Genomic DNA, 15,618 nt, shown 5'->3' with positions numbered 1-15,618 from the left:
GTGGGGACCTCAGACAGATGGGCTCTCTTTAACCATGGGACTCCCTGCAGGTCAGATGTTTCCCCCAGAATACATGCCCAGACAGCTGTAGGGCTGCTGGGCTCCCTTGTGTGGAAGGAACTCAGGCAGGCTGTGTCTTGAGTAATCCTTCACTCTGGTGTCTTCTGTGTAGCTGGCTAAGTTGGCTGCTTTGTCACAGGATCCAAGAGGGTGACGACCTTGGACCTGGGCTCTGTCTAACCATGGGACTCTCTGCAGATCAGACCCCTGGTCCTATCTAAACTGTATCCCTTCTCTCCATAACACTTCCTTTCTCTTCTGGGAGTTTGAGACTACACCTCCTTCTTTCGTATTCCCCAGTCCCAGGCACATAAAGCCTGCCAGATTAGGTAAACCTCCCACACTGAGGACAAACAGGACATACATGAACCCTGAGATGCCTGTCTGCTATAAATGTGCCAGGGGCCTCATTCCAGCCCATGTATGTTCCTTGGTTAGTGCCTCAGATTCTGTAAGCTCCCAAGAATCCAAGTTTGTTTACCTGCTGGTGTTCATGTTGAGTTCCCATCTACTTCAGGGCCCTTAACTCTTCTGTCAACACTTCCATAAGTGTTTTCATTGTCTAATGTTTGACCCTGGGAATCTGCTCCCATTTCCAGGCTCCTGTCTACCAGCATAACAGACTACCATTAATAAAATCAGAGATTGGAGTTTGACAATGGAATGAGTTTAAAATTTGTCTGATTATTGGTTGGCCTTTCCTTCATTATCTGCTCCATCTCTCTATTTCTTTTAGAGGGGACAAATTTTGGGTCAAAAATTTAGTGGGTAGGTTGATATTCCTATCCTTCCACTGAAGGTCCTGCTTTGCTACAGCAAGTGGCCGGTATAGACCTTGTCCATGTCCCTACTTTTAGGACTTTCAGTCACCCATATTGACTCCTGGGAGCCTTCCCTATCCCAGATTTCTGGGATTTCCTACATATTCTCCCCTCCTTATCAGCTGTTCATTTATCTGGACCACCATTACTCCCCACACCTGATCCTGTTTCCCCATTCCTCTCCCCCACCCTTTTCAGTTCCAGTTCCCTCCCTCTGCCTTCTATGACAATTTTATTTCCCCTTTTTTCAAGCAGTGAAGATGAAGTCTTGAATTCAGTCTGACACAGGAACAGTCTTTTTATCTACTCCAAATAAAGCTTTGCAAAGATTATTATGAATTCAAGGGTTTTTTGGAAAAAGAATACCGTAGTACAACTAATAATACATGTTGAGTGAATACTAAATCTACTCTAAACATAGAAAATTAAAAGGAGAAAATTAGATTAGGAATCCTAAGATATTTTATAAATGATAGTATAGAGGTAGCTTACATTTTCATTTACCTAAACTCTTTACTATTAACATCCTTGGGTCTACAGTAGGTCCTCTGTGTATATATTATTGATGTATTTATAAAAATAGAGATAAAGAACATGTTCTATGAGGGTATTGTTAGGTATGGGGAAAGGATTTGTCTCAGCAGACCATTGCCAAGGCCTCCATTCTCCTGAGAGACCAGACACATAGTATAGTATAGAATAGAGTTAATTCAGGGCATGGGGAGCAGAGTTAAGAGGGTAGTAGAGGCAGAGAAATGCAAAGAAGGGAGAGTAGAGAGTGGCCAGCCATGACCAAGTGGAGAGAGGGGGGAAGGGAATGGGGAGAGAGGGAGGAAGAGGGCAAGAGGCAAGAGGCAAGAGGGAGAGGCAAGAGAGCAAGAGGAGGGAGGAGGGGCAAACAGCCCCTTTTATAGGGGTCAGGCCTACCTGGCTCTTACCAAGTAATTGTGGGGTGGAGTTTAGACAGAAGGCTAACAATTATGTCTTTCAGTTTAATGATTTGCAAAATTCCTAAGTGTTTGAGTAAATAAGTCTCTGATTCTTGTGCCTTCTCCCAGTATCTTTTTGTTTTGTTTGTTGTCTTGTCCAGTTCCAATATCCTGCGTTTGTCTTATTATATGCTAATCATATTATATTTACATTATATGATATCATATTATATAATATCATTATCCCTTATAAACCTGTTTTTTTTCTATGACAGACTGAAAGGGTATGGATCTAGATGGGAAGGAAGGTAGGGAGGAATTGGGAAGAGAAGAGAAAAAAACATAATCAGGTTAATTATTTTTCAAAACTATCTATTTTCACTAAAATGAAAGAAATTATGCTCCAGTTTCTGTGTTTAAATTCACAGATTAGGGTTAAAAATATACTCATCAAGGTACAAAGTAGCAGTTATAGTCTGAGACTTGTCATCTGCCATATATGTGGTAATCATGCAACTGCCAAGGACTAGTCTTGGCTTGGAAAGGGCTTTTGCGAAAAGGGGTATCTGGGAGGAGTGAAAGGGAATGACTCAAAGTCAAATTGTGGGTCCAAGCTTCTCTCTATGTTCTACTTTCCCTATGGAGATTTCTCTGTCTATATTCTACCTGCTTGCTATTGTAAGTGTGTCCATGTCCTGCTTGCATGTGTCTAGTTGCTTGTGGTGTGTGTGTGTGTGTGTGTGTGTGTGTGTGTGCCTGCGCACATGAGCACATGAGTATCTGAGTGTCTCAGCTCTCTATTCAATTGTCTCATTTTATCCTGAAAAAATCCTCTGGATTATTCATCTCTGGCAGAACATAGGTCCAGTCTCATTTTACATATTGTAAGACCCCCAAAAACCGAAGGTGCCCCAGCACCCACGCTTTGGAAGGCAATACCCAAATCACATGCAAGAAAAGGTCTGGATGCAATAGCATGAGGATTTCTTTATTCCAGAATTCTGGGTTGCACAGCCTTACACCACGAAGGGGTAGAGGTCTGAGGACCCCGTGCAACTGAAGTCAGGGGTATTTAAAAGGGAGAAATCACAAGACAGGGGTTGGAGGACGCGATTCACAAGGCAAGGGGTGGAGAACAAAACATGCTCAGAATGGGGAAGTACAGAATGAGGAAGTAAGGAAGGTTAGAGATTATCTGGAACAAATATCCTTGGGGCATTGTATAGTTAAACTTTGGAACTAGAACCGGGTGGGCTATCTTTGTCAAGCTGAAAGCAGAAAAACAAGTTACTCTGTGCTGGGCTAGTTGTTTAGAGGTCTAAAAATATTGAGTTGGGGGTCTTTCAATATCAGTCCAGGCATTTACTCCAGGTTTTCCTTTTATTTATATTAAAAATCAGCATTCCATTACCAGCACCCTTTAATTCTTCCAAGACAGCAAGCATACATTTTATTTTCTTAACTTTGCAAAGGAATTCAGAGATCTGTCTTCCTTTGTTAACTGGTGAACTAGTTGGGTAGGACCCTGACCTGAAATTACTATTTCCATCACACCTGGGCCTAGACTTGTTGTGTCCCAGGCCCAACAACCTAGAATTCAGAAATCTGCCTGCATTTGTATCTGCCAGTCTCTGTATCTTTCTGACAAGCTGGCTCCTTTTGATTTGTGACGCTCCTCATATAATTCATATTGCATCACTTTATTTTTGAATAGTAGAGAAATTATGTTTTGAACTCATGTATTTAGAGTGAAAGGATAGAAAATAATACAGCCTAACTCTAATGACCCCAAGAAGTCAGAAGTTTAAAATGCTATCTCTCTTTGTTAGAAACTAGGTAAAAGGTCTCATTCCAGAGCCTGCCCTTTGTTTAGACCTAGCAGGAAGGCCTTGAATAGGTGATCCTGGCCCCACAGGTAACTGGAAATGGGCTAAGCTTATCTTGCTTCTGTAAACTGCTTACACCAATACCCCTATACAGGAGTTCACATAGTTATAGACTTTCAAGAAAATAGGAAACTAATTGGTCCACTGAGCTTGGGCTCTGATAATTTAAACTGATTGGCCTAAAACCTATAGAGTGGTACAAATCAATTGGCTCACACTTCACGAGCTTTCCATGCTAAGAAATGATTGGTTTGTGATTCGCGGGCTTTGTAGTAAACTTATAAAAGCTGTCGCAATTCGTCATTCATGGTCCACAGTCCTCTAGCCCTGTGCGGTGTAAGGCTGTGGAACCCAGAATTCTGGAATGAAGAAACCCTCATGTTATTGCATTGAGACTGTTTCTTGCGAGTGATTTGGGTGTCGCCTTCCGGGACATGGGGTGCTGGGGCACCCTTGGTTTTTGGGGTCTTACAAGAGTTCTTTCCAATTGCCTTAAGGACTATGCTAAAATGTCCTAGTGCTTAAGATTTTCCTGAGACATTAGCAAACCTTTGCCTTCTAGGCTCCTGCTGTTTCTAACTCTCATGGAGCCATTAACATTAACAGAGAGGACATTCCTAGGAGGAATATGAAAACATGTACATTATTATACAAACAAGCCTTATGCCTACAGGGGAATGTCAACACTTCAGAAGACTCACACTGGGCCTTTGTCCCATGGGCAAGAACCATGTCCATCCCTCTGTACCCACCAAGTGCACTTAAGCAATATTTTTATAGGAGATTATGAGGGGCAGTGGATTAGGGGTGGGTATATAAATATGTACTCATATTCCAATTTGTTTTTAGCTCTTGATAATTTCATACATTTTAATTTGAGCATGTTTACCCCCATATCTACAACTCCTTTCAGATCACCTCCAATCTTTGTATCCACATTATTCTGTAATTTCTCTTCTATAGACTCACTAAATCCAATTTATGTTCATGCAATCTTCAGTATGGGTTATGAACTGGAGTTGGAGACCTATTAGTGATCATGCCTTTAAGAAATCTGTTTCTTCCTTCCAGAGCAGCTCTCAAATTCCAGTAGCTCCATATCTGCAAATGTGCCTTCAGGCTTTCAGCTCCAGTTCTCTGTTTGGATTTTGTTTGACTTAAGATTGTAAAAGTTCTTGTGCATGCTATAACAAACTTTGTTAGTTCATCTGGGCAAGTATCCTTTTCTGTCTTAAAATCAGTTTCCTTCCTTAGTGTTATCCACTACCTCTGGTATTATACTTTATCCACCTGACCCTAGCTCGTTCCTCAATGTCTCCTCAGCTTAGAAGGGAAAACTGAGATATAGACTTCATAGCTAGGGCTGAGCACTCCAAGGTCTCTTATTGTCCACTTGTAAGTCTTTGTGTTGATTAATATCACTACTAAATAAAAATGAAAATAAACATATAAACAAATATTGCTTCTCTGCTGATTGCTAAGAGATTCACAAATCTATAGGTATAGCCATAAGCCAATAAAAATAATTTTAATATTACATGCAGCGTAGTAGTAGTAGTAGTACTAGTAGTAGTAGTAGTAGTAGTAGTAGTAGTAGTAGTTTCTTTTTTAGGGACCATAACATATCTTTTCACCCCTGTAATGGTGTCAAACATAGATTTTATTTTATAACATTTAATGTTCTTATTTGTGTGTATATGAACATTTGTATATCTGTGTGCATTGTATTCAAACAATTATATGCAAGTGAACATGCAGAATCCAGAATCCACAGTTCTCTGCTGTGTTTCCTTTCAGGTAAGATCTTTCATGTTATCTAAAGCTGTCCTGGCATCTATAAAGCTCCAGTGGTCCTCCTGTATTCAGCACTCACTATAATAAAGTCAAAGGTGTGCTTAGTTTCATGTGGAGTCTTTTGTGTAATTTCTTAAAATTTGAGCTTATATCCTCATCTTTTTTTTTCAGTTAAATTTGCTTTTTCCTTTTTTTAATAAGATTTTTTTTATTTACATTTCAAATGTTAGCCCCTTTCTCAGTCCCCTGCCCTGAAACCTCCTATCCCATTCCCCCTCCCCAAGCCTCTGCAAGGGTGCTTACCTACCCACCAACCTTCTCCCTCCTCCCTACCCTGGCATTGACCTACACTGGGGCATCAAGCTTTCACAGGACCAAGAGCCTCTCCTGCCATTTATGCACAACAAGGCCATCCTCTGCTACATATGTGGCTGGAGCCAAGAGCCCCTCCATGTCTACACTTTGGTAGGTGATTTAGTCCTTCTGAGCTCTGGGATTCTGATTAGTTGATATTGTTGTTCTTCCTGTGGGATTGCAAATCTCTTCAGCTCCTCCACTCCTTTTCTTCAGCTCAGATTCTTTTTTTTTTTTTTTTAAGATTTATTTATCATATGTAAGTACATTGTAGCTGTCTTCAAACACCAGAAGAGGGCATCAGATCTCATTAGGATGGTTGTGAGCCACCATATAGGTGCTGGGATTTGAACTCATGACCTTTGGAAGAGCAGTCAGTACTCTTACCCACTGAGCCATCCCTCCAACCCTCCCCTCCACTCCTTTTCTAACTCCTCCACTGGGCCCTCGTCATCAGTCCAGTGGTTGGTGGAGAACATCTGTCACTGTGTTTGTTAGGCTCTGGCAGAACCTCTCAGGAAAAAGCTACATCAGGCTCCTGTAGCATCTACTTCTTGGCATCCACAATAGTGTCTGGGTTTGGTGACTGTATATAGGATAGTTCCCCAAGCTGGGCAGTCTCTGTTCCATACTTTATCTCCTGTGAATATTTGGTTTCCCCTTCTAAGAATAACTCTTACAGAACTCCCTAAGAAACCTTTGACTTTTAACTAAGTAAAAGAAAAATGAGAAAATAAGCAAAAAATAGAGCATTTTTGGCTTATAATATGGTTAAAATATCTGTAACTACTGCCTTATAGTCATACAACTTGTGGGCCCAAAATGGCCTTCTACTTTTCTTTCACCCAAAGCCTTATAGCATTTATTAATTTCACACACTTAGATTTCAATAAGCTCAGCAGGTGGGGGAGCATCCTCTCAGAGGTAGGAGGTGGGGGGTGATGGGAAGAACCCAGAAAGGGTAGCCCTGGAAGTGAGTCAACCTTTGGAATGTAAATAAATAAATATATTAAAAACAATCTTCAAACTATAGAGGAATTTTTCATCCTATTTTAGCTACTTATATTTTAAAAGTATTCTTGGTATTTTAAAGCTTTAGAAATTCCTGATCATCACAAACTATAAGTCCTATCACAGGTCTTATTAGCCAAGCCTTTTCAGTAGTATCACAGGAATGGAGCCATTGTATTAATTGCCATCTGTTTTTCTCCATGAAAAGTTGAGCTCAGTGGACTAAAAATTGTATGATCCACAAGCATTTCAGAATGTGTTATATTTTTATAAGTTTTCACAGATGGAATAATTATCTTTATGTAATGAAAAAGAGGTCATAGAAATTAAAATTCCTAATTAGACTGAGTTTGAAGTTCTATAAGTGCATAGATGAAAATTTTCATCCCTAAAGTCATAATTAGTCTTTCTTTGTAAACATAATTGTTCTGACTCACACTGGGATCATTGTCAGTTTATATGTGTTTGTGTAATATCATGCATTGCTTCAAGCATGATCATGTTTATTTGTCATACCATTTAACCATGCTGAGCACAAAGGGATGACATTCAACTATTTTTAACTATATTTGGAACAGGCATTTATGAAGGTTGTATGTGTGTGTGTGTGCATGTGTGTGTGTTACAGAAAATACTGCAAATTCAAAATTGAGAAATGATAATTACTAGATCTTAACTATTTAACTGTTTTTGTTGTTGTTGTTTTGTTTTGTTTTTGAGACAGGGTTTCTCTGTGTAGCCCTGGCTGTCCTAGAACTTACTCTGTAGACCAGGCTGGCCTTGAACTCAGAAATCCACCTGCCTCTGCCTCCCTAGTGCTTGGATTAAAGGCGGGCGCCACCACTGCCTGGCAACTATTTAACTGCTAATAGCTGTGTTTAGGTAGCTGGTAAATGGATAAATCTACAAATTCTTACCAACTTACACTTATATTATGCAAAATGTGTGAATCAAATTCTGAATGCAATAGCTGATCCATGAATACATTTTTTATCTTCTCTCTACATAAGATAGTCTGTTTGACTGTTGAACCTTTCCAGTATTGTGTATTATAGGACATTTTCAACTTACCAGGACCAAGGATAATCCAAGTCAGTAAAAGTGACATAATATAATATAATAGTGAAATAGATATTAAAATATCCAAATAATCATGTGAAAACATTCATCTACAAGTTTCATGTGTAATGATTTCCTACACATATATAATGTATTTGAATTATATTCATTCCCAATTACCCTGTCTTATCACCTTTCCAACTACTCTGTCTCTCTCTTTCTCTCTCTCTCTCTTTTTCCCCTATCTCTCTCTTTTTCTCTCTCCACTTCTCTCTTTTTGTGTGTCTATGTGTATGTAATGTGAATGTGTGTGTGTCTGTGTGTATTGTGAATGTGTGTATGTATTGTGTTCAGATATCATCCATGGTGGCACAGATGCAATGTGTTCTGATTAAAACACCTTCTCCATAATTAATTAATTCATACATAATATGGCACAGTTTTCCATTGATTCCTTTCTGAAATAATATACAATATTAATATCAAAATACAGAAATCATTTGTTTGGCCTTAAATTTTTATTCTCTCATCTTAGAAAGTATGTGCAGAATTAATGGATAAATAATATTAATTTTAAGTTTAAAATTTACTTGTTTTCTGTTCAACTGTTATGATAGTTTTTCTCAAATTACAAAGGAATAAATATAATATATTGAGGGAAAACTATGTTTAAATATTTTGTGTAAGGGAGGAAGAAAGAGGAGATTAATTTAACAAAGTCTTCATTTTATGTTATATTCACTGGATTATATGTTTTAGTTAGATATTTTCACTATCAATATTGACCATGTGTACGACTACAAATGCAGTACTCATTTATGTATAGTTCTTCCTCATTGATTAGGAATCTGTATTTTAAATTCTAAACTAACGATGAAATGGCACTACCAGCCACTGTATGTCCTATAACATTGTACAATCAATGAATGGATGGGCTACAATATCAAAAGGGCCAGTAGAACACCAATGAATCTATTATGGATGCATGCTGTAGCTGCCAGCAGCTACTGTGAACTGGGTTCCTGGAACTGAAGCTGAGGGGTAAATGGGGGACGTGGCGAAAAGAAATGAGAGTCAGGATGACTGTTGCTGATTTAGGCCAAAGGTTTAATAGAGGTCTGACAATATAAGTTTGGGCAAGCCCCTCCTCCCAAACTCAAAGGTGAGTTCCAGGGATGTGGTCTCACATTTCCATGGCTCCACTGTGAGCAGGTGGCCTGCTGGGATCAGGAAACTGCAAATCTCCCAAATCCACGGATACTCCAGGTGGTGTCTGGCTGTGGCTCCTATGTGAAAGCAGGAAGCAGTGTTGTTCTATAAGAACAAAGGGCCAGGAACTTCATGGACTGAGAACTAATGATTAATGCAGAGATTGGAAAGCCCAGCTCAAACGCTGGGGGATGGAACACATGCTTTGATATATACTTGACAAAAGTTAAAAAATAGGGAATAGATTGTTCATTCACCCTGTTGAATGCCTGTTTTTGGAGTTAGATTTAGTTTGTGGCTGACATTCCAGATTTTTGAGATACTGTTTTTCTCTCTTATGCATAAGTTCTCTTTCTGACACATTCCTTTTCCATTATCTTCCTATAGTCCAAGAATTCCACTTTACAGGCTGTGTGTGCAGTGTTATTCTGTGAGACTGCCACATTTCCCTTGATTGTTAAGAGATCACAAGTAGAATTTAGTTTCTATGTTTAGCCCATCAACTTCCACCGGACTCAACCTTTATCTTTCTCAAATTGCCACCAAATCCATCATTCTGACTCCTTTCCTTCCTAAAGACTTTATTCCCAGTAAGAGAAAGATGTCTTAAAAAGATAAAAAGCATTTTTACCATGTTTCTTTTTAGAAAAGGCCAGAAGTAAAAACAAAACAAAAAAGTTATAGAACTTTATTCAGTGTAAACAATGTAAAACATCAGCAGGAAGTCTCACATTATTAAATACTGTCCTTTTTCATTTTCCAACCAATAAAACACAATATTTAGTCATAGTGTGATTATAAATGCTTAATAGTGGATCACTATTCAAAAGTTCTGAACATAGCTTCTTTTTGTGTTGCATATTAATAGACAAGATATGGATTCCAATATGTGTTAATGATGCTTGTAAGTGTTGTTTTAATATTATTGGAATTATGTTTCTTTATAATTTTATATGAGTATAAGTTCAGTGCCATGCTCATGCATATATCCTATGAAGTATATATAACATTCTGGAACTTATTTAATACATACTAATATGCCTATACACATAACAGAATAAACACAACCACACTGAAATAACAGATTTGCCTGTTTTTACCATATAAAAACATTTAAGATTTTATTATAATATATTCACCTTATTGGAAAGCATAACCAGAATTGCAAATACAGACCAGAGGTGTTCTTACCTGGTACATTACTGATATAAGTAATCATTATCAGATTCTTTCTTCTTTCTTTCTTTCTTTCTTTCTTTCTTTCTTTCTTTCTTTCTTTCTTTCTTTCTTTCTTTCTTTCTTTCTTTCTTCCTTTCTTTTCTTTTTCTTTTCATTTCTTTTCTATTTTTTTTTTTTTTGGCCTAGATTCTATCCAGGGTGCTTCTGAATCCAGTACTGGTGACAGATGCCATCATCTTCAATCACAAGTAGACCATTATTTGTAAAGATTTTACAGTTCTCCTGAATACCTGGAAACTGTAGAAAACTTTAAATAGAGCAGAGTGTAAACAACAAAACATTTCATGATCTGGGTACAACTATTGCTATCATTACATTCAATTATATTCACACACACACAAACACACACACACACACACACAAACATATACACTGGGATCATAAACTAAAAGTTATTCAGATATGTTTGCTATATTTGGAATTCTGAAATGAATTTTTTAACTATGTAGTATTATATAATTGGCAATATTGGACAGTATATAATGGAAGAAGAAATCACTCATATTTTGTGGTATTGTTCTCTTACTTATTTATCTTTGTTTTAAAAAATTGTTTCACATTCAGATGTGAGTATATGTATGTGTGAGTGCATGTGCGTCTATGTGTGCATGCACACATGTGTACACAATGTGTCATACTGCACAAATGGAACTGAGAAGATAAATTAAGAGAGGTGGCTGTTTCTTTCTCCTCTGTGATTTATGGGATATATGGCAGGGTTCAGATTTGGGAGCAGATACAAGATACACTGAACTATCTCCTGTGTTTGTTATTGATTGATTGATTAATTGATGAGGTTTTATTGTGTGGCTCAAGCTCCCATAAATCTCCTGATCTTCCTTCTGTTTCAATAACTGTAGGATTACAGACATAAATCACCAAGGCCAGCCATGTTTATGGTATATTGCTTTAGAGAAAGGAAGAGACAGTTATTTTAAATACCTCTCTTTACAGCAATGCTCCTTCTTTGTTATCATTTACGCTGAAAAATTGTGTGGGTCAATTTTCTTTCCCTTAGCAGCTATTATTCTGAAATATCTCATGTCAAGAGAGTCACAGTATACTGTTTTTTTCACTTTGTCATTTAAAATTTGTGGTTTTATACATCATACAGCTAATGCAATTTATACTTGATGACTAGTAAGCTAGTTTGAGCAGATTCTTATGAAAAATTTTGCAAAATATGTCTGTACATTACATAAAAAGTTTAAAAATATACTGTGTGGCAAAATTATTAACCAAAATGTTTGTCTACATTTTAAATTTAGTGGTCATTGGAAAGCAATTATTATTTATTTTAATTAATAATGTATTAAAATATTTACTGCTTTTCTTTTGTGTTGATATAACAATACAATTATAATTACTTTATAGTTTATTTTAAAATAAGTATATTTTAATACAAATGAAAGTCAAAATAATTAGCTATGAATATTTGAGAGACCATTTATATGATCATCAACCTTTGCCACTATTTTATTTCTTCTGGTATTCTAGGACCAAATATTCTTTTTTTCTTTTTTTTTCTTTTCTATATTCTTTTTTAATATTTCAAAAGCTTTTCCCTTTCCCAGTTCCCCCTCCCATATGTACCATAAGTCCTCTTCTCTCCATCCATTCTCCTATCTTTCCCACTCCCTTTTCTCTGTCCTGGTACTTCCCTACAATGCTGGATCAAGCCTTTCCAGGATTAGGGCCCTCTTTTTCCTTCTTCATAGGAATCATTTGATATGCTAATTGTATCTTCAGTATTCAGAGCTTCAGGGCTAATTAATATCCACTTATCAATGATAGCATTCCATGTGTATTCTTTTGTGATTGTGTTACCTCACTTAGGATGATATTTTCCAGTTCCAACCATTTGCCTAAAAAAATCATGAGTTCATTGTTTTTAATTGCTGAATAGTCCTCCATTGTGTATATATACCACATTTTCTGTATCCATTCCTTCATTGAGAGATATCTGGGTTCACATATTCTTAGACATTCAAATCATGCATTTTTGTAAACACTGATATACTTCAGTACATATGACAAATTTGTGGCATGATTCTTTACAATCCAAAATGTATTTTAAATTCCTGACTAAATCATTAATGCATTCAGATTATCTTTTAAAACATTACTGCATACACATATCAGTTTCATTGCTCTATTAAAGTATTTCTCTCTTATTTAAATTTGAAAACTGTCATTCCTATCTCCTCTGTATGGTTTTTACTCCTTTAATGTATTGAAGGAATGGTTCTTGTAGCTCAGAGACATTCAGAGTTTGTGGTATCTGTAGGTGGTAGATAGTATAAAATGCACCTTAAATAGAATCTGTGTCCAGAAAGGCTGCAGTTCTGTGTGCTTAATGAGAAATTACTACCTGCCAGAATGTAGTGATAAATCTCAAGAAAGATTCAAAATGTGGAATCATTTAAGAAATTCTTTGTGTTTCCTTTGATTGGTTATAAAATCATAGAATAACTTCTTATAACCTGGAAATTAACATTCAATGTTTTTTGATAAAAATACTCTTTGATTGATCATTCAGTCCCAGTAAAACACATTAGATGTATTTATTAACTTCTGTGACAAAGATGATTCTTATTTTCTAGATCTGACCAACTGGAAGGCTGGCCTCGAACTCAGAAATCTGCCTGCCTCTGCCTCCCAAGAGCTGGGATTAAAGCCATGCACCACCACTGCCTGGCGATCAATTGGAATCTTAACACTGAGTATATAATTGGAAGATGTATATATATATATATCTTATATATATAATATATGTATTCATTATATATATATATTCAAACTGATTTTTAAAATGCTTTTAAATATAGTTTTGCTTCCACCAGCCCATCATCAGAATCAACATAATGGACTTGTAATTAGTTTCTCTTCAATTGTTATTTTTTCCTCATGTTTGATTACATTGCAACACATTCATATACTAATTTTTTTTTAAAGAAAAAACTTGATAGTGTGAACTTTATCATTGCATTTCAGTATGGCTGGCCTGTTATATGTCTTCAAGGCCAGATATTTTAATTATTCCCTGATCAACCTACTGATAGCCTGATCTTATGATTTTTACACTTATAAATATTTTGGAATTAATTTTGTTTTCTAAGGTTTCTATATTGATATTAAGTTCCACAATATTTTTGCTGAAGTATTTAACTATGATTTAAATTGGTGAATTTCAAAATCATATTCTCTAGGGAGTTCTTAAATAATGATTCCTCAGAAAAATACATGAATCTACAAATGAATACTATAATCAAAGATAGACCACCCCAAACTCACAGTAAAATACAGGTGGTGGGTGATGATGTTATCTAAATATTAAAAGCTCAAGATGTCATGCAATATGGAGTACAAAAATATCAGCTGTGTTCTATTTGATATGATATTTATAACAGCACAGCTCAATGTAGAGAGATTTAATAAAACATTAGGTCCAAGCAAAAAAAAAATAAAAATAAATGTTTAAACTATATGCTCTTATGTTGAAAATTCCAATTTTATAATATGTTCTACATAAAGCTATTTTGTACAAATATATGATGAACTTTGAGTGTATTTCCTAGTGCCATATCCCATTGCATTACTACTTCTCTACTACTTTCTTCTCTCCTAGAGAGTATGTCAATAGAACATGTTGTTTTTCTGTAACATCTTATTCTTACAAATGGAAAACCTGTTGTTTTCTTTTTTAGAAAGAGTTAATTCACCCTCATTATTTGAGAAGAAAAGTTAATTACATTTATTTAAGCTTCTGGGATTTATATTAAATGTGCATGGTAAAGAAATATATTAAATAAAGCAATAGGGACAAAACTACTGCAATTCAGAATATGGAAAACATCATAGTGTGAAGTTATCTTTGTACATCAAACAGATTAAAAAAAACTACCCTAAAAATAGCAAAAAATAGATGTATCAAAAAGAATTGCACATAAATATCAACAAAATTCTCCATGTAAATATACTTGCATCCTAATTTAAAGATGCTTGAGTATTTTAAGTTCAAACACAGGGTTTGTATTTGGTTGCTCTAAATCCTTATTCTATTATTTTGAAGTCTTAGTAAATTTTAATTTTAAAAGCTCACAGACTTTTAAAAATGACATGTATTAATACATACAAATTTGCTTTATTTATTCTTGTGAATTGTTCATAATGGTAAAATAAATAGATGATGGTAAAGTTGCTCAAATGCCAAACTTGTCATGAAGCATGATAACATGAATTGGTTCCTAGACTTCTTTGAAAAAGATAATTAACTCCAAAGAACTTGTAACTGACTTCTCATGTATGTTGTAGTATGGACATGCATGCATTGTCATGGGCATATGAACATATTTCACACACATACACCATTAAACACTATAAAGAGTAAACAAAAACAAATTCAATTTATACACAAAAATCAGAATATGAAGTTAACTGAAATAATGGTTTATCCAAATGTGACAATTTTACTTTGATAATTTTCCTATCAAACAAAATGTAAATCTTAAAAGGATATATTGTTCTAAGTCTTATTCACCAATGACAATGACCTATCATGATTCTTTCTATCATATCTATAACATCTATCTATCATCTATTATTTTTCTAACTAGTAGTTGCAATTTCATTGTTTATCATGTGCAAATTTGATTCCTAGTACACATGCACACACACACACACACACACACTCACATGTTCACACACACATTTTAAACAAATTGCAACACAAATTTTATACCTTTGATATAACAGTGCAGTTCATTCTAATTTTTTCCCACATTCAATTCACTATTACTAAATACTTATTAAATGAAGTTTCTTAATTATTAAATAAAGTTTCTTATTGGGAACATTATTTTGTATTTAATTTATTTAGTAAAATATAGCCTCAGGAATTGTAGGATAAATCTTACAATAGTCAAAGAGGACTGTTTTACCTCCTTTCTTGACTCTTGCATGAATTCATTAGCCACACTTTTCTGAGTTAGAAATATATGAGAAAGTAAGCCAGTTAATTTATAGTACAATTTGGCTCTTTCTCAATGCCAGCTGTCAATCAAAGAGATTGTTAAAGGATTAGTACAACCTTCAGGGAGATTCATGAATGCAGTTTAAAACAAATGGTGCTTGAACTGAAATTTATAGCATTACAATCAGATCATTGCTTAGCGACAAAATACAATTAACTAGCTTAATTGGAAGATAAATTAAATGTGTGTTTTATTCCCTATTTCCAGCTGCAAATGTTGTAAC

At 35.6% G+C, this 15,618-nt stretch overlaps 1 protein-coding gene across 1 annotated transcript in view; it reads left to right on the top strand.

The window, feature by feature from the left end:
* Cdh19 (cadherin 19) overlaps window positions 1-15,618 on the top strand; it is a 119,951-nt gene that overhangs the window by 28,376 nt on the left and 75,957 nt on the right. The window lies entirely within an intron of this gene.

This window comes from Apodemus sylvaticus, chromosome 12, assembly GCF_947179515.1.
Source record: "Apodemus sylvaticus chromosome 12, mApoSyl1.1, whole genome shotgun sequence".
Lineage (NCBI taxonomy): Eukaryota > Metazoa > Chordata > Mammalia > Rodentia > Muridae > Apodemus > Apodemus sylvaticus.
The sequence above is the reverse complement of the archived record's forward strand: the minus strand, read 5'-3'. Positions and strand labels throughout refer to the sequence as shown.